The sequence below is a fragment of the Papio anubis genome, chromosome 2 (assembly GCF_008728515.1).
Source record: "Papio anubis isolate 15944 chromosome 2, Panubis1.0, whole genome shotgun sequence".
In the NCBI taxonomy this organism is placed as follows: Eukaryota; Metazoa; Chordata; class Mammalia; order Primates; family Cercopithecidae; genus Papio; species Papio anubis.
Genome location: NC_044977.1, coordinates 37,592,165 through 37,612,146, shown reverse-complemented (window position 1 = coordinate 37,612,146; position 19,982 = coordinate 37,592,165). Strand labels below are relative to the sequence as shown.

At 37.4% G+C, this 19,982-nt stretch overlaps 1 long non-coding RNA gene across 2 annotated transcripts in view; it reads left to right on the top strand.

Moving 5' to 3' along the window:
* Positions 1-19,982, top strand: part of LOC101017435 — a 664,168-nt gene that overhangs the window by 262,618 nt on the left and 381,568 nt on the right. The window contains exon 2 of one of the 2 annotated variants that reach the window (XR_002519608.2): positions 6,254-8,042. The exons of the other annotated variant lie outside the window; for it this stretch is intronic. This is a non-coding gene — a long non-coding RNA (uncharacterized LOC101017435). Of the gene's footprint in view, positions 1-6,253; positions 8,043-19,982 lie in introns of those variants that run through there. 2 annotated transcript variants of the gene reach the window in all.

Sequence of the window (19,982 nt, the reverse complement as noted above, 5' to 3'; positions counted from 1 at the left end):
TATTGGAGTTGTTGTTTGGACCCTTTTGAGAAGCCTAAAGCTGGAGCAAGTTGATGGAAGGGAGTCGTCTTTAGGACTTCTTTTGCTTGAGTTTGTACTACTCCACAGAACTTCCATTCTTAGCAGGAGTTTGAGCAAGAAACCAAAGCCTCTTCTCACTGTGTGGGCCAGGTGTGTGTGCGTGTGTATGTGTGTGTGCTGGCAAGTTTATTACCCTTAGGTAAAACATTATCCTAGTGCATATTTCTGAGCTGTATACATTCGTTGCAGAGATATATGTGTTGATTGATTGTACTCAGTTTTAACAAAAATGATTTCTCATCATAAATAGATATATTAATAGTTTCAAAAATAAGTTGGAAGCCCTACCATAGCCACATTTTTCACAGAATTGTTGACCACTTCAGTTTCTTTGGATGAGTATTTCAGGTTTACCAGCTTGTTGCTCCTCTTTTCTCAGACAGAATCTATAATATACTATTCTAAACAAGAGAAAGGGTAATATTTCTCACTTAACTTCTTCAGATGACTAATCAGCAGCACATAATCATTCACATGACCTCCAAATGCCACTTCCTTGAATCAGCCGACTTTTCTGATGCTACGACCAATTAGTGCTCACACTCAATGAGATTTCAGGTGCGATGCTGCATAATGGAAAATATTAAAAACTGAGTGAGGATACTTCCCATTTCCTTCTCTTCCTTAGCAAACTGGCTTCTCTCTTGAGGTTATGAGACCACATAGTATAGGCTCTAGACTAAATTTAAGCAAAAGATTCTTTTTTCTTTATACTGGAGAACCTTGTCAAATAACGTAGAATATTGTATTATGACTGCCTTCCCACCATCCGATAGCTGCAACCTTCAACCTTGAAACCTTACTCTCTTAGTTGGTTGCTCCAAGTGAAAAATATTAAAGGTGCCCCATAAAATGCATAATAAAAGGGTGTATTCTTTCAGTTTACTGAATCATGGAAGCTCCTATATAGGGCCATTTTGAATAATGTAAGTAGGCATCAGTTGTTCCTAGAATCGGACACTTCCCCCATTCCTAAGAGCTTAGCCTCCCTAAAGCCACCAGATTAATTAAATGAGACAGCTGTCTCACAAAATTGCAAGACTTGCTTATAAAATTGGAAGAGTGCTGTCCTTTTAATGCCTGTCAACACCTTGAGAGTAAGCAGCACAGTAACGATCAATCCCAGCTTCATGAGATATTTGCAAAAGTTTCTCTAAGTCTGGCCTTCTTTCAAATGGCAACATCTTGGCAATCTCTCGCAGTTCTTCCTTTCTATCACCATAATAACCTTTATACAAAGTTAACTAGTGGGAACAGGTCCATGCTCAGGAGATGTAGGAGAGATTAACCATTATCAGAGACCGTCGCCCCAGTCCAATTGTGTGTTTCCAAGACTTTATCCAGACAGTATATGGATTTTTAAATGTTATTTATTTATTTTAATGAGTATGTGAACTTTAATAAATATGTGTGTGGACTTTTAATAACCCTAGCTAGGATGCAGACTCCAATCTACATTCAAAATATCTTTTCTGGGTCAGGGCCTCCTAGCTTCCTGGTGTGATAAATATTGGCAAGCACCACAGGCGTTTTCCCCTAAAAAGCAGCAGGAATTTTAGTGCTGAATATCTAACTATATTGATTCATAATAACAGACTAATTTTCTCAAAGATCAGGGGAATTCTAGGATGTCACCAAGATGTAAAACACATTTTACAAGGCAATATGAAATCCAGACCAAGCACCAACTATCTGGGTTTGTCTGCTGCTGTGGTCTTTTCAGCACCACTGTGTTGGCAAAACACTTTCATCAGCTGCAGAGATGATGCAGAAGCTGCTCTGCCTCGCTTCTTCAGCCCTCAGGCTGGTAATGCCACCCAACCAGTGAGCTGTGAGGTAGAGCTTGGAACAAGACTAACAGTCATGTTCAACTTCTCAATCTCTACTAATATGAAGTCATTTGAAATGCCACAAACCAGGGAGAGGGCAAGGCTTTCATCTCATGGTTCTTTAAAATCACATCGGGCTAAGGTGGAGAGAGCATGGGCACCACCTGTCACATCAAGTGAGGAGTAAAGTGGTTCTCCACAAATAAAAAGTAATTAAAATTAATAATAATAGGCCAGGTTCGGTGGCTCCTGCCTGTAATCCCAACACTTTAGGAGGCTGAGGCAGGTGGATCGCTTGAGCCCAGGAGTTCAAGACCAGCTCAGGTAACATGGCAAAACACCATTTCTAAAAAAGTACAAAATATTAGCCTGGTGTGGTGGCGAGTGCCTGTAGTCCCAGCTACTTAGGAGGCTGAGATGGGAACATCACCTGAGCCCAGTAAGTCGACGCTGCAGTGAGCTGTGATTGCACCACTGCACTCCAGCCTAGGCATCAGTTTTTTGAGATCGTGTTTCAAAAAAAATTAATAATAATAATAATAATGTGTTATTGATGGCTATGTATTCTTCTATACATTCCCCCCAAAAAAAGTCTTATTAGCAGTTTGCTATGAGTTAAAAGAGGGAACTGGCAATAGATTCTTAAAAGAAACTTCCAAAAACAACCGAATTGTATGAATGTTGTCAAGATTTTGTGTTAGGCATGTTTTATGAATTAGTAACACTAATAAGCCTCTTACTTCCAAGAAATGCATTTCTTGGAATTTACTCAAAGCTTTTCCTTTCTCCCCTTACTTCCCTTTGATAAATTACATTTTGCCAACTTAAAGTAAATGACATTTCCCTGAAAAGTTGACAAAGTACCTTACCAACAATAGCACTTTTAAAAGTAATCATCACCAATACTATTAGAGTGAAAATAAATCACATTGAGTACAACTCAGCATGTTTCATTTTTAATAAAGTTTCTAAACTTCAGCGATATTCTTGAGTGCCTGTTAAGTGCAAGGCCTCATGCTATACTCTCTGGGGAACTCAAAGATAAGCAAGATGTGTCCCCAAGTCTCAAGTAACTTGTAATCAACTGAGTGCCCTTCAATAGTACACAATAACAAACCATCTTAATGAAAAGCAATAGTCAAATTGATCTTTGGCACCTTGAGACTAATGAGGTAAGTTATTTCATTTATGTCATGAAACAATAGCAGAGTATAGGGTCTGTTGATTGATGTTTATTTAAATGACTGTGGTGAGAAATCATAAACATCGTGGTCTGTTTAATTACCAACCTCCGGAGTGATTTTTCTTTTCCATTTAGGATTAGTTTCCATTATTGAGTTAAAAATGCTGTCTACTGCAGTTTTCTGGAATGGGTTCTTTGGGTGCCTCAGTAAGTTTAACTCTGCCCTAGGTTGGATGTTATGTGTGAATGTGTGTGTGAGTGTGTTTATTAGAGCAAGCTCTAATGGAAACACCTGGTTGTTCTTGATTCTCTTAATGAATTGTCTTGGCATTACTAAATGGCACCACAAACCAATTATGATACGCTGTGTAGAAGCCATGCACTAACATTGCTCTCAAAAAGCAGGCCACTTCTTTTTCTAATCCTTTTGAGAATTTTATATGCATGCATTACACATACTCCACATGGAGGAAAATAATTCTAACTTACATTTTCATAGCACTTTACAGTTTACAAAATGTTTTCACTATCATAACTTACCTATAGCTTTTCCTCTGCTTGTATTTCCGTTTCATGATTTGTACCACTATGTACATTTATGTGTGTACATGTATGTATTGCTTAAGCTAGAAACCTTGGTGTCTCCTTTATTATTGCTTTTCTTTTTATACATACATACAGCCTGTCTCCAAATTAAGTTAGTTTTATCCCTGAAGCAGTCTGCCTACTTCCATCTATCCCCTAGTCCACAGTCTCAGCTAACTTGCTGTAATATCTTACCTGGCTTAATGCTACAATTTCCAATTGGTCTCCCCTCCTCCACCTCTGTATTTGCCCCATCATATTCATTTCTCTACAGGCAGCCAGAATAATCTTCCAAAAAGCCAATTTAATTATAATGCCCCCTGTTTAAAACACATCCCTGGTCCCCTTTGCCCTTAGAATAAGTTCTAAACTCCTTAACCTGGCCAACTAGGTTTTGTTTTATCCAAGTCTTTTTTATTTATTTATTTTTCTTTTTGAGACGGAGTCTCGCTCTGTCGCCCAGGGTGGAGTGCAGTGGCGCGATCTCGGCTCACTGCAAGCTCCGCCTCCCGGGTTCACGCCATTCTCCTGCCTCAGCCTCCCAAGTAGCTGGGACTAGAGGTGCCCGCCACCACGCCCGGCTAGTTTTTGTATTTTCAGTAGAGACGGGGTTTCACCGTGTTAGCTAGGATGGTCTTGATCTCCTGACCTCATGATCTGCCCGTCTCGGCCTCCCAAAGTGCTGGGATTACAGACTTGAGCCACCACACCCGGTCTCTCTTTTTTTTAAGCTTACTTCTTCATGACAACCCTTACATAGCCATGAAGAATTATTAGATTGAATCATATGAAACTTCCACTACTCAACCATTTTTGCAAAACAAATATGATACATTGTTATTATTCAAACTAAAATAGGCTAGATTATTTTTTTCCTTCTCTTTGACTTCACCGGTGTGCTTCCTTCAATCTGAATATATTTTCTTAGTTTTCTACCTGGACAATTCCAACTTATCATTCAGATTTGAGTCTAGACTTAAAAATTCATCTTTGGAAGCCCTATCTGACTATATCATCCTCCCTTCTAGATTCAATTAGGTATTCTGTTTTTTACCCATGTACGAATTGAACTTACTGCCCAACATTGTAATTGTTTCATCTTTCTGTTTTTTACCACTGTACATAAGCTTCATGAAGGCCAGGGTCAGGCTTATTCTGATCACAAATATAACCCAAGTGTCCAGCACAATACCTAGCATATATTAAGGTTTTAATAATGAATTGTCAAATTAAGAATAATTAACCTAATAAAAATACAATGAATTCAATATTTATTTCCATCACCTCATTTGGTCCTCTCAAAAAATTCTAATGTTTTCTGTTTTTGACATTGTACTACCATTATGTAGGCTAACATTGGGGAAAGTTGGGGAAAGGATTCACAGGTCTCCATGTACTAATTTTATAAATTCCTGTGTGACTATAGTTATTTCTAAATACAAAGTTAAAACACGGTGATGTAGACAGGCCAAAGATGACAATTTCTGTTTGCATCTAATCAACAGGGCTTAGATAATGAGCAATTTATGCAAATCACATAATTAATAATTGACAGACACATGACCTGGACATTTTTGAGTGAAGCCACCCAGAAGTTTTTTCCTTTCCCTGGATCTTCAAGTGGACCTAGCACCAAGTACCATGTTTTGTCCTGAAAAACTTAACGTTGTACTCCAGATCCTCTATGTTGATTTGTAATTGTTTTCCTAAACTGAGAAGATGAACAAGTAGGAAACAGGATAACATCTTTAGGTTTCTTTCTTAAAGCCTAGATCCTAGATTCATCCCATGCCGTCAGCTTCCTCTATCTTTCCTTTGGCTCTGATCTGGACTCTCTTTACTTACTAATAAGTTCATGTGTTCATTAAACAATCTTTGTTGAAATTTGCTAAATCCCATATTATACTCTGGAAGCTGTGGAAAGAAAAAAAGGTACAATACAGCCTGCCCCCAGGGAGCTCACATTCTAAGCAGGGATGGAGGACAAGTGAGCACTTAACGAGAGGGCAGTGTCATAACTACTGCTTTAGCAATAAATACAGAGAGTTAGGCACACAGAGGAAGCCCCTGATGTGGCCTTCAAAAGTGTGTAAGCTCTTTTTTAAAGAAGGTTATTTCTAAACAGAATGCTAACAATAGGACTGAATGGCAGGATGGGTGGGGTGGGAGTTGTTGAGGGAGAAGGGATCACGTACAAAGATGCTGAGGTAGGAAAAGCAAGATTGGGAGGACTTTCCCAAGGAGTAGGCATGACTCTGACCCAAACAGCACTAACCCCTACCTTTACATTCAGAAGAAAAGTTAAGACTTCGTCTTGCTTCTCCCACCTAAGACACCTGCAGAGCAAGGCATGAGGAGGGGTGGATCTTGCTATTCTCCATTGCCAAGGGTAGGGCATCCGTCTTCTGCATTGCATATGTGTGATCTTTGTCACCAGTACTGAGATACTGACAAGGCTGTTTCCTGAACAATGAAGAGAGTGTGAAAGAGAGGAAAAGGGACGCAGGGAACAAACATGACTTTTGAAATTCAAAGAATTCTATTAATTTTTCCTATTCTTGTTTTCCTTTTCTAGGTAAGTGAAACCAAGTGTTACAGCACAACAATGGTTACTGGACTCTCTCAACATGTAGTGATTTTCTCCACTGAATATGCCACGGGGAGACTTTTCAATATCTTCCATCACCCCTGTTTGACTCGTGAGTCTTTATCCAGAATTTCTAAATAACCAATAAGTAACCAGGATTAAGAAATATTTAAGTGTTTACATTTATATCGCTATATGATTTTTAGTTATATCTTTAAGGTAAGTGGGCCTATTTATGTCTTGATTTTAATTTAAAAAAAAACTGAAAGGAGTATTATTCTCTTTACAGAAATATCCATGATAAATTTCCATTGAAGAACAATCTTTGATGTGTTTTTCCTTATTTAATTTACATTAAATACATTTTGAGGGGAATCTAAGATATATATCTCTGATTGATTGAAGTACACCTCTCTGTACATGTTAGCGCTTCTCTTTTGTTCCTGTTCCCCTTAAAAGATTGACTCAAAGGTATGAATTGGCGTGGTTCTTGGTGTGCTCTAGAGTGTAGGATATTAAAATACATGGTTTCTTTCCTGTTGCATCATCCAGTTCTACTCTGATGTCAGCATTTTAAAGTTGTAGAAAATGAGTTCATAGCAGTGCAGTGTTTAGTACAATTTAGTCGGCAAAATGGGAGAAAAATAGTAAAAAGAGGGAAAATAATACTTGGGAACTCTTAAGTATTAGAACAGTGACTTCTCTTAGAAAATTGGCAGTGACTCCTCTTGGCCTCTGGCTAAGTTTGGCCACTCTTTGACTTTTCATACTTAGCAATTCTTCAATTCCTTATCCTGCTTTCCAAAATCAGTTGTTGTTTTTGTTTTTTTTTTCTACAGAGAATGCATCAGCAATGTTTTATTTTGCTATTTGCATTTACTCTGGGCATTTCAGATGTTCCAGTGAACTGAGTCATGTGCCACTTGTGTGTAATTTGGTACAGGTACCCCTGTCCTTCACAGACAAGTGACACACCTCCTTATTCATAATAATTATCCTACTGATGGAGCTCATCGAGCCAACCCCTCAGCTCACCTAATGGGGACAGAGGTTTCTGAGGTGCTGCTGATTTCTTGTTTGAATTCAGTCATCAATATCCATGTGTGGAATTATTAATTACAAAGCACAATGGAATGGTGTTAGAGCAAAAGATGGAACAGTTTTACCTGAAGGTCACTGTTGGAATTGGCCTTCTGTGATACATTATTATAAACATTTCCTTGTGTTTAATTGTTGAGTGCCTCACTCAATAATTTACTATTATGTGTCAAAATGGGCCTTGCTCTATATGGAAAACGTAGGATGAATGTATTGCTGTGTATAATGTAGTTTCTAAATTCAGAAGTGAAAATGGCCCAAGTATCTCTGCTTTTAAACACACACACACACACACACACACACACACACACACACACACGATAGTACTGATGTAAAGAAAGCAACCATAAAATTTTGAATTTGTGTCAGCTCCACTGTAGCACCATGGATTTTATCATCATATTTGTAAAGCACAATACAAAAAGAGCACTAGCCTTAGAGTCGTAAAGTCAGAGCCTTAAACCTAAGTTCTACCTTTTACCATCTTGTGGTATGGAGTCAGGCACTTAATCTTGCTGAGTCTCAATTATTCTTAATATATTAAATGGATATAATGGTAATTATTTTCTGAAGTTATAATGAATATACTGAGAATAAAATTTCATGAAATATTATGTGTAAAAGTCCTGATATATCATAGATTATCAATAAATGGTAGCTGACATGAAGGTGGAGAAGAGAAAAAGAGGAATAAGTCGGGGGAAAGAAGGATGGGATGATGGTGATGGTGGTGGTAGTAATGGTGATGGTAATGATGTTCTGAGCCTGGAAATATCAATGTCATAGCTCCTTTTAGGCATTGCTTTTGTTGTGTCTTTATGATTTCCATGTAAATGTGAACAACTACCTAACCGAGAATTTTAATTTCCAAACTCTTGATGTTGTTTACAACCATATTATACAAAATAACAGATAGTTTTATTATTAGACATTAGTCATAGATTCTCTGTAGAAAAGATCCAGTTGTGATTAAGTGTTGCCAAACTGGCTAAGTCTTATGAAGCAACTTTTGGATTGTGACTGCTGGGATCTCAGCTGGGCTCCTGTGTTGCTGCCTGGGCAAGTGAACCAGTGAGTGACCAAAGGAGAGAGTATTTCAAGCATGAAAGTAATGAAGTCTTCCCTTCCAGCGCTCACTTCTCACCACTGTTTTTAGAGAACTGTGACTTTTTTACCAAGATGAATCTTCATATTTCTGCCATGCTCTCACCTCCACTGTTGGCAAGAAGAGCAATAAGAATAATAGCTAATATTTATATACTGCTTCCCCTGTGCCAGGCACCATTCTAAATGGTTACATGTGTTTATTTAAACTGCACAATAAAAGTTTGACAGGCAGGGTTATTGATCGCTTTATAGATAGGAAACTTAGTTGTAAAATATTTGAGTAATTTTTCCAAAATATTTGATCTTCATGCTTGTGCTCTAAACCACTATGAATATTGACCTTAGATTGAAAGATTAGAAATTTCTTTACCTTTGAGTCAAGCATACCTACTTTGGTGGTATCTTTTTAAATCATAAATATCATCATTATCACTATAATTTTTAACCTCTTACTAAGGATTACATCTCAGGCGATGTACATACAGTATGTAATTGTTCTCCCATGATAACCCCTCAAAGACTGTATCTTTTCTATTTTATTTTGTAGTTGAAAAAATAGCACTCAGATAAGTGACTCTACAAGACTATGTGATACCACTAGAGAGTGGCAGAGTCTGATTTGAAGTCAGATGTACATGACTCCAAGTCTATACCCTTATCTACCATCCCATGCTAACCACTAAACAACATTAAATAGGATATCCTTAGTGCATGGTGTGACTACTTCAGTGGTATATGAGTTGTGGGGACTTTTCCATTTCAGGAATGTGTTCTCTATGTGGTGTTCCAGCTCAGTGTGGTGTCCCTTTACAGAATAGCTCTGTGACAGAGCCTACGTCCATGTGCCTAGGGCAGTGATGATAAAAGGTACTAGATTTCTTATGGTTGCTGACTGCTCAGTGATGCTGAGCAAGCCTCCATTGGGCAGCTCTACAGCCCTGTTTATTTTTTTCCTATATATCAGCGTCATGCAGGTCTATACTAAAACGTATCTGTAATTTGGGTCCATGTCCTGTTTTCACTTCACATAATCTATCCTCTGTAGCAGTTCAGAACATCTGAGAAGCAGAAACTACTTCAAAAATATTCTCATTTTCATCATCACCCAAAAGAACTTCTAAATCCTCACCATCTCCTTTCTTTTGGTTACATTCTCAAAGATACTAGCTATGGATTTATAAGATATGCTTCATACAAGTAGCATTATTAAGTTAATATTTATGCTCCTCTGAATTGTATCATTTGAGTACAAAGCTTTGATACTCGTTAAAACATGTGTTGATTCTTTACACACTTGTTTGAATGAGTTTATAAAGTAATTTCTCAAAATAGATGTTGTTCAGGTCATGGAGAGTGACATCATGGAGGTCCTGGGTATCTGGGGAAATGTAGCAGGCAGGGGTCGTTCTACTGGAAGAACAAGAAGAGAAGACTATAAAGAGGCAGGAGACATTTTTGAATAGTAGTCAGTTTCTCCTGGTGCCAATGTGGTTTCTGTCACACTTTCTCTCTTAATGAGTAAGGCGTAAGTTCTCTGGTAAAAATTGTCTACTTTCAGAAGTTACATGTATGATGAAATGGTCTGCCTCGGGCTATCTGTATTGATTGTTTTCAGGAAAATATAGAATAAGCTGGGAACATATGTGGTACCCATTACATTCTCTTTTCCAAACCAGATTTATTTGTTTCAAGTTTGTTGGCTTAGGTCAAGGTGGGAGCAGGGGTAGAATAAAATAGATAGTAAGGTAGATGGGTGTCTGTGTTTTCATAACTTTAAGACTAAAAAACAAAAACCTCCAACCAATAATGTAATGTAAGAGTGCTTTTAAAACTGCATAGTGGTTATTTTTATGGGTTTTATCATTTCCCCTCATACTAGAGACTGAAAGGAAGTCCATGGAAACCATGTATAATCACATGAGGAAATACACTGACCAAATCTGAAGAAGTTTGATGTGTAATACTGTCAAGAATTAGAGGAAGAGAAGGAAATTCTCCAATGGTTCTGTGTTCTTATGAAGCAGAATAATGATAAAGTGATTATACGTGGAAATTTCTTCCGTAAAAATAATACATTAACCTAAACATTTAAATTGATTTTTGCAGAACTCTTTACACACAAACACATATACACAAAATTCATTTTTCTCTAGTGTTTATGTGGTTAGTACCTAAGACATTTTTGAGAAATTGTATGTTTTATTTAATCTTCACTGATAAAATGTATAGAACGTATTCCAGTTGGTCCATATCCTTCATGATGGGACTTAGAATTGAACTTAGCATTTCAAGCATTGTCTTGCCAGGGCAACTCACGTTTGTGCAAAGAAAAAGTAATTATTCCAGGAACATACAGTAGGTATTGTGGCTGCTCCCCAGAAGAGGGTGTTCTTTCAATCACACTTCAAGTTAGGCTGTAGGAGGTAGTAGTGTGGGTTGATACACACGTGCACTGCAATTAGAGAGCCTCCATCCATAACCTGTTCCTCCAACTTACCAACTAGATGTCCATGACCTCTTTGTTGTGAGGATTAAGACATAAATTCATGGAAATAGCTCTGATTCCCTCTGAAAAAAAATAGTTAAGTGCCCAAGATACTAGTTTTTATAATTAAACCCCACACAGGATTGTAAAGGAGATTTTCACATACTTTTCAGTGTCTTATCATTACTGCTGGAACTAATGCCGCCATCATTCTATAGGAAAATTATTTCCTCCGGGGCCTTTCTGCTTCTGACAGTGGCGATGGCTCTATAGATTAATTATGGAGCTTTGCTTCCACATGGCACTACATTTTTAACATTCATATTTCTTCCTGAAGGAAAAGAAATATTTTTGACTGGAGTTTTTAAACTATAATATTTAAGTGCTGGTTTGCGCGATTCATCAAGTGTTTTCATAATCTGGTTACTCTCTTGGACTTGTAGAATTTCAAATTAGGAAGGCTAGAATTGTAAATTACTTTTGTATATACAGGCTGGGCCATATGTGTAAAAAAAAGCAGAAAAAATTAAAGAAATGGCTTAGATTGCTGAAGGGAAATAAAGCATCCACAATTCAGAATTGCTTCAAATTATGTGGCTATTTGGGTTTTAAGTTTTATTCTGAATGCTTCATTTTCTCAAATGCTTATTAGACCACCAAGAGTCTTAGACTCGTGAGCATCTCAGGTCATCTGAACCTAAACTTCAGTGTTATGCAGCTTTATGTGTCATCCTCCTCTAGTGGTGAGCTAGCCTATGTCTGAACACTTCCCTCAAATCCAAGATAGTCTTCATTCTGTCTTTGGATGAATTTATTAGAAAACACTTTCTTCTTTAGACCTATATTCTTGCTTGCGGTATTCGCCAGCCTTGATCTTTTCTCTCCTCTGTGAGACTCTCAGTTGTAGCTTTAAAATTCTCTTCTTGGCTGGGCACGGTGGCTCACGCCCGAAATTCCAGCACTTTGGGAGACTGAGATGGGTGGATCACATGAGGTCAGGAATCTGAGACCAGCCTGACCAACATGGTAAAACCCTATATCTACTAAAAATACAAAATTATCCAGGCATGGTGGTGCATGTCTGTAATCCCAGCTACTTGGGAGGCTGAGGCAGGAGAATCACTTGAAGTCAGGAGATGGAGGCTGTAGTGAGCTGAGATCGTGCAATTGTACTCCAGCCTGGACAACAAGAGCAAGACTGTCTCAAAAACGAAATAAATAAAGTAGAATGCTATTCTTAAACACTAAATATATTTCTCCCTACCTTTCACATTCATCAAATGATTGAACTAATGTTATTAATTCTCAATATATCACCTATGTAACTACTCGGAGTCTACTTGAGAACTTCACTAGATAACCCAATATACCTACTTCTGCAAAAAGACACAAACTTAGCATTTCATGGAGGGGGAGAGGGCAAACATGCTGTTTCACTTCCCCTAGCAACGTTCAGATTCAATTTTGAATGGGTAAAGTTATGCCAGGACAAATAGCTGCAGATATTCCTTTTTTCAGAAAAGTATCACAGGACTGTACTTCTTTTAAAATAGTTTTTGCTTTTGTTTTTCTTAAAGTGATTACCTGTTGTTCTGTCAGGAATGCTCTTTCCCAAAGAAGCTGTGGCTTGCACATTCATTTCAAATTACAAAAATAAAAACTGAGAAGAAGAGAGAGAGAAAAGTGAAGCAAAGAGTAGAAGGAAAGAAGAGAGGGAGACAGGAGAAAATGGGAAAAGGAAAAAGAAGAAATAATTGAGATTTATCTTGGATGTAGAACTAACCTAAATTTACTCAGAGAGTAAAAAAGATTTAAGCAGAAATAGTCTTGATTCATAATAGGAAGCTGAGAACTTTTTACATGGCAAATAGTGTTCAGAGGGTTTTAACTATATTAATCTTCCTAGTCTTTCCTAAACCCATTGAAGTAAGTTTGAGCATCGGCATCTCTGCAACTGAGGCAGCTGAGATGGAGAGAGGTCAAGTAATTTGCTTCAAATAACTCAGCTAAGAAATGATGGGGCTGGGAATTGAGCCCAGGAAATATTCTTCCAGAGTTTACACTTTTAATAACACCTCCACCAACAACAATAGCTAACACTTACTGGGCATTACTAACTATCAGTTGCTCTTCTAAATATTTAATCTCACAAAAATCTCTCTGGAGCAAGTCAATATTACTATTCCCTATAGGTAAGGAAACAGAGGCATCAATTTTTATTTTTTTATTTTATTATTATTATTTTTTTTTTTGAGACGGAGTCTCGCTCTGTAGCCCAGGCTGGAGTGCAGTGGCCGGATCTCAGCTCACTGCAAGCTCCGCCTCCCGGGTTCACGCCATTCTCCTGCCTCAGCCTCCCGAGTAGCTGGGACTACAGGCGCCGCCACTTCGCCCTGCTAGTTTTTTGTATATTTTTAGCAGAGACAGGGTTTCACCGCGTTAGCCAGGATGGTCTCGATTTCCTGACCTCGTGATCCGCCCGTCTCTTACAGGCTTGAGCCACAGCGCCTGGCCGGCATCAATATGTTAAATCACGTACCCACATTCACACATCTAGTTAGTGGTGGCGCTGGGGTTCATATCCAGCCCTGCCACTCTGCTGGAGAGAGAAATTGTTGCCAGGACCTTCAAGATAATGGTGGTCTTGTGGATAAAAAGGGTAAGCACCTAAGCACTCAGCATATACTGTACTCCAAAATGGTGTGTGAATATTTAGCCATATATCAGTGAGTAAACATTATCATAATGCAATCTGATTACAAAAGCACAGACAGGACACTGAGTAGTTTATCTGATGAGGGACAATAAGTTTTGTCTTAGAAAGTCTAGATCGAAGATACATAGAGCAGGCAATTCAAAAAGTGAAGGAAGAAAGCAAAGGTTTAAAGAGCTTTCATTTTCTAGTCAAGTTGTCTTAAGAAGGAGATAGTTTTGGAATTTGGGGAGAGCAGAATGGCTAATTGAAGTTGAACATGAATCTCTATAGAGCCAGGAACCCTGATAAGTCCTCTACTAAGACATTTTTAGGGTGCTCACCTGATTCCCCTTGCACCTTTCTCTACTGTTATGTTTAGGCTTTATTCTTATCCCAGTTAGATTTTGAAAAACTGAGTCAGAGAATCAACAATAATGCAGAAATTTTAAATAACAGGTCTTTCTTTCTACCCATCTCCCTTATCCTCAGTCTCAATTTTCCTGACTGACATTAATCCATGGTTACTAAAAAGCTTGCAGTCTCCCAGCTCCCCTACAAGAGAGGGGGCTTTACTATATCTGTAAGTCTTCACTTGGTCAGTGTTGCACTGGACCTGCATCCATAATGTAACTTTCTTATCAGTGCCCCCACCACTGTCTTTTATGCCTCTCCTTCCCTGTATGCTTGAGTGCAAAAAGTAGTTTCTACTTCCTGCTTCCTTTGTGAAGCTCACATCAAACCTCTCCCTCTTTGAATCTACTCTCGCTTTAATTAGCTATACCCAGAATTTTCCACGCCTCTCTGGGGATGGATATCACATTAAATAAAATTGATGTTCTCCGCATGAGTTGCCAGTTTCTTATTTTTCCAAATAAATTTAATAAAATATCCCATTTACTATCACTAAATTTCATGAATGAAAGGGCAGTTTCATTTTCAAAATATAGGAACAACACCATCTCAACATAAAGGAAGGTCCCTTACATTGGAAAGCAATTGCCATCACAAAAATACTTCAAGGTTGTTTTCCTTTATCATCATAGGGCAGCATTTGGAAAATGTTTAGCTAATATACCTGTAGGCATACTCAGATAAGCATTATAAACTACCTCTTAGCAAAAGTCATTTCTTAAGGATTTGTGCTTGTACATGACTTACCCATATCATTGTTTCCACAGTTCAAACCAATGAAGTCATAGTCTCACAGATCATTAGTGTTTGGGAGCCATTGAAATCATTAAGTCTTGGTCCTTTTTTCACGCAACTTTAGGGCCATATAATATCCTTTGTAGATTAACCAGAGCTAGTTACTTCTGAGTCTCATTTTTATTTATCCTTACTCTAAGTCAGGCCCTATGTTAGACCTGGGGTTTACAAAGAGGACTAAAGTGGCATCTTTGTTCTTGGGTATTCGCTAACTCAACCTCACACCTAGCTACCTGCCTGCCCTCTGGACATCATTATTCCACTACATCTCATAGACAGACTCTCACAGCTGAGCTGAGACTTATTAGCGAGGTGAGGCCCAGGGAACCCTTGAATCAAAGGAAAGAATAATGCAAAATTACTGAGCATCTACTATACTTAGGCCTTTCACATAGTATATCGGTGTATGTTTTTTGTATTATCAAAAAAACCTTTTGAGTAGGTACAGTCTTCAATAATTTACCGATGAGACAGCTATCTAAGAGAAGTTCAGAAATGTGTCACAGGTTTATTAAGGGTAGCCTAAGGACTGTTCGTTCCCAAGTTTTGTTTGTCTGATTTCAAAGACCCTGATTTTTTTTACACATCCAGCTGCCTTTAAGAGAGGATAACACAAAGACCCAATTTGTATACCTAGTGGAAGCTGAGCCACACTTGATTTCTATTATATCCAACCTTTATGTTTACATGATTACCTTTTGCTCTTACCTTTGGTATTGTTCGCTTGCTGCTATTTACCTAAAACATCTTCAAGGCTATTTTAAATCAGGATATAGGTTTCAGTTCACATTTTACATCTTCAGTGGAAGCATTCCCTGACCACTCCCCTATATAGTTACCTTCTCATCACTATTCCCTCTGCATGTTTTTTACCACTTATTGCAATCTGTAAGTATCTTATACAATTGCTTATATTGCTAACATAAAGAGTAGTATCTAGCACAAAATATGCTCTTGATAAATTATTGAAATACATGCATTTTTCAGATAAAATTAGCATTGTTATTTTTTATTAGAATACTGCATCTTTGAAAATTATAAGTATTCGTGTTCTCACAATAGATACATTTCTAAAGAGTTCTATAGTTTTCATGCTTTTAAAAAATAAACCAAAATATGAATTCAAAATTATATAACACATGTAGCAATTTTAAGAGACCTATAATCCTTAAGCAAAAAAACACCCCTATGTAAATAGCCTTCTTTCAGTAATTTACATTTATATGTTTATCTTATAGTAATGTATCTTCCACTTCTCAAAAATGACACATATTTATGATGTCTCAGTTATTAATGAGAATTATGTATTCAGTTTCCAGTAAATAATGAACACCTGGATGCAGTTCTTCTCTGCTGTCAGCAGGGGTCTCAAAAAGCCTTTTACCCATCAAAATGTCTATTAAAAATTAGTGAGTTGTTTTGTTGTTAACAAAATTGAACACACATACTCTAAAACTTATTAAATGCATTTTGTTAAACCTCTGTATCTTGTTTCTAAATGATACACGTTTGGTTTGCTTATGTGCAATGATAACTGTTATTTAATGTTTACCTAGAACTAAGTTGATATGTATATCTTAACAAGCATCAGAACACAGTGTGAAAATAGGACTGATTTGTGTTTCCAACTAGAGTCCACAAACTTGAGGTTCTTAATGTATTTCCTGTGTTTAAACAAGTCCAAGGAATTACATGAAACTAATAGAATTGGTATAATAACAACCTACAACTCTTCAGTCTAACTCTTTCTAAATTATTCAGTGACTTGTTTGAGAAGCAGCCGATCGCACTTGCCTTGTAGAAAATGTTTTCTTCTCCTTTTAGCTCAGTCCCTACAGGGCCTGTCAGGCACAAGAACTGCTTCCTGGATGCCCATAAGCATTGCAATCCTGATTTTGGGAGAGGGTAGCAGAGGTCCCAGCAGCATTTTTCCCTGCCTTCTCTCACTTTTCAATAATGTTGGCATTTCCCCTCTTCTCTCCATTCTCCAGCAAAAGGTGAGAAACATCTCCATAGCAGACCACCTCTTCCAGAATTGTTTTCTTCCCATGCACTCACTGATGTTTGCCTGTTATTCACACTGCCCTCAAGCCCTTTCTTCAAGTTGCCCTATGTTTTCACTCCCATTATCAGTAGAAATTCAAGCTTGCAAATAATCAGCAGAAAAGTTAGCATTTCCAAAGCCCATTTTTACATTCACTTTCGTAAGATTTGTGATAAGGAATCCTTCCAAATTAAGTGCTGATTGTTGGTAGTAGCCCCCCCTCCATTTTACTGTATCTATCTCAAAAATGGATGAAAGGATGGATAGATGAATGGATGGATGGTTAGTTTAAAAATATATACATATGAGTAAATATGCTCATACTACATGTACATATAGATATATGTGAGCATTTAATAAATATATACTATATATGAACACACTGTAGGTGTAAGGTGAATATATGTATACATATTTTAATAACTAGTTTTATCTCTTTATCAACTTGTCCATCTATGTAGTAAAACCTAGGGATGCCAAGAACTGACATTTCTCCCTCTGTGCTGACCATTGAACTAGGTAAGGATGGTCAAAATCCTGCCTTCAAAACCTCATAATTTATCAAACATTACAAAGTTCAACACACAAAAACCTCATGAGCACTTTCAAAATGATATGTAGCTAAATTCAGACTCTGTGTAAAGTGCATATGTGCTGAAAGGAATAAAATAATAACACCATAATGCTAAGGTGGGATTCAGTTTATAATAGAAGATATCCCCATGAAAGTGTGTTGTGAGTCCAGTGGGAAAGGAATGGTGTATTAGTCTGTTCTCATGCTTCAATTAAGACATACACAAGAGTTGGTAACTTATAAAAGAAGTGTTTAATGGACTTACAGGTCCACATGGCTAAGGAGGCATCACAATCATGGCAGAAGGCAAAGGAGAAGCAAAGGCATGTCTTACATGGTGGCAGGCAAGAGGGCTTTCGCAAGGGAACTCCCATTTATAAAACCATCAGATCTCATGAGACTTATTCATTACCATGAGAACAGTATGGGGAACCACCCCTGTGATTCAACTATCTCCCACCAAGTCCCTCCCACAACACATGGGAATTCTGGGAGCTACAATTCAAGGTGAGATTTGGATGGGGACGTGGCAAAACCATATCAAATGGGTCAATCAGTTTGTCATAGAAGAAGAACATCCATATAGAGAGAGAAAAAGGATACAGCCGGGAAACAGAAGTTGTGAAAGAAAGCTTAAGGAATGTGAGGAGTTACCTGGCTTGAGTCTCCTAGACTGTCTCCATCTTTGAGAGAATATGGGCTCCGTCTAGTGGATTCGTCACTTGTGAAGAGCTAATAACTCAGGCAATGCTAATTGAAAAGCATTGTCAAATTCATTCATTCACTTATTCTTTCATTAAATCACTTTCTCCCTTGTTCATTAAACTGTAAGCACATATCAGCCTCTTTTTTTCCATAGGGCCTTTGCAAATGCTCTTCCTTCTGTTTAAAATGTTTCTTTCCCCATATTTTATCACATGAGCCATATTCTCCTTTCTCAGGTCTTATTAATAATAGTTTTAATTCCTCAAAATGGCTTTTCCTGACCAAATTTTATCACAATCTCTTGCTCATTTTTCACAGAATCTCAAAACTTTCAGTTATTGATGCATTTTATACAAATTTGTTGTCTATCTTCCCCAGGGGAGTGAAAATGTATGAAAGATGGAATATTTGTTTTCTTTGCTACTATGTGCCCAGGGCCCAGGATGGTGCCTGGAACATAGTAGGCATTCGATAAATATTGATGTTAAGCAGGTGTGTGAGTGAAACTATGTGAGTAAATATGAAGATTCAAATTAAAAAAAGGCTTTTTGCAGAATCAAAAATAAAAATTGAATCTAGATTGAATCTCGCCCTCTCCAGAACAGTGATTCCAAGTGCTTATATATAAATTATGTTAGGCATTAAAATTATATATGGTCTGTAGATAAATATTAAAAATACAAATTGATGCATATACTTACAGGGACATCATTCTCTATTTCTCAGAGGTACAAATATATATGTATATGTTAAAGAATTATAAGCCTGCTGAGATATTGGAATCAATATTAGAAGATATTAGAATGTCCCTGTCTTGTAAGATTAACATACTCATCTTTAAAATACTCATTCGAATCTATGAGATCCGTCATCATTAACAGCAATATCAGCATCATGAATATTTATTAATTACTTACAAGGAGTTGTACACTGGTTTAGAGGTAATCCCTGCCTATATGGAAATTTGCAAACTATAACAAATGACATTTGTGTGGGTGACAAGGTGAATTTCTATGAACCAGCAAACGTCCAACAACAATTAACATATCATTAGATTAGGCCTGTGTTCACACTTCCAGTCTCAATAAATGGTTCGCCTCATTATCTAATGGTTGTTATTGAATATTAATGCTATCTCATGCATCAGAGCAGTTGTTTACTGAAACAAGTAAACTTGTGAATTGAATATGTGCTTCCTGATTTATTCCCAAGGATAATTTCTATTTTCTACCATGTTATCCTAAAGAAAATCTAAGCTCCATCAGGGCAGAGGATTCACTTATCATGTTTACAGCTATATCTCCATCTCCCACAACTGTGGCTTATAACAAGTTAAGGGCGATACATATGTGTTCAACAAATGATTAAGTTCAGAAATTTTAGTTAAATACTGAGTGCTATTGCATGTCAGACAGTAGACTAGATACTTTATTATCTTATCTAATCTTCACTACAAGTCTACAGCTTTGGGATGTTATTATTCCCATCTTACAAATAAGGAAACTGAGTTTTAGAAAGATCCTCTTGCCAAGAGTACATATCCAGTCAATAATGGAGCGAGTTTTTAGCCTCAGACTCTGTGGCTCCAGAGGTTATATACCTTCCACCATGCTATTTACACTATCAGGTCAAGAAGCACTTGAAAGTTGATATGGTTGGGATTCATGCATAATGAAGGCTTGGGTTGGATGGTCTCACTATGTTAACATTGTGTAGTAACTAGGTGAGTACCACAGAAGTGTCCATAAAGGCAAAATTAACCATTTTAAAATTCAGCATAACAAAATCCTAGATGTTATGGAT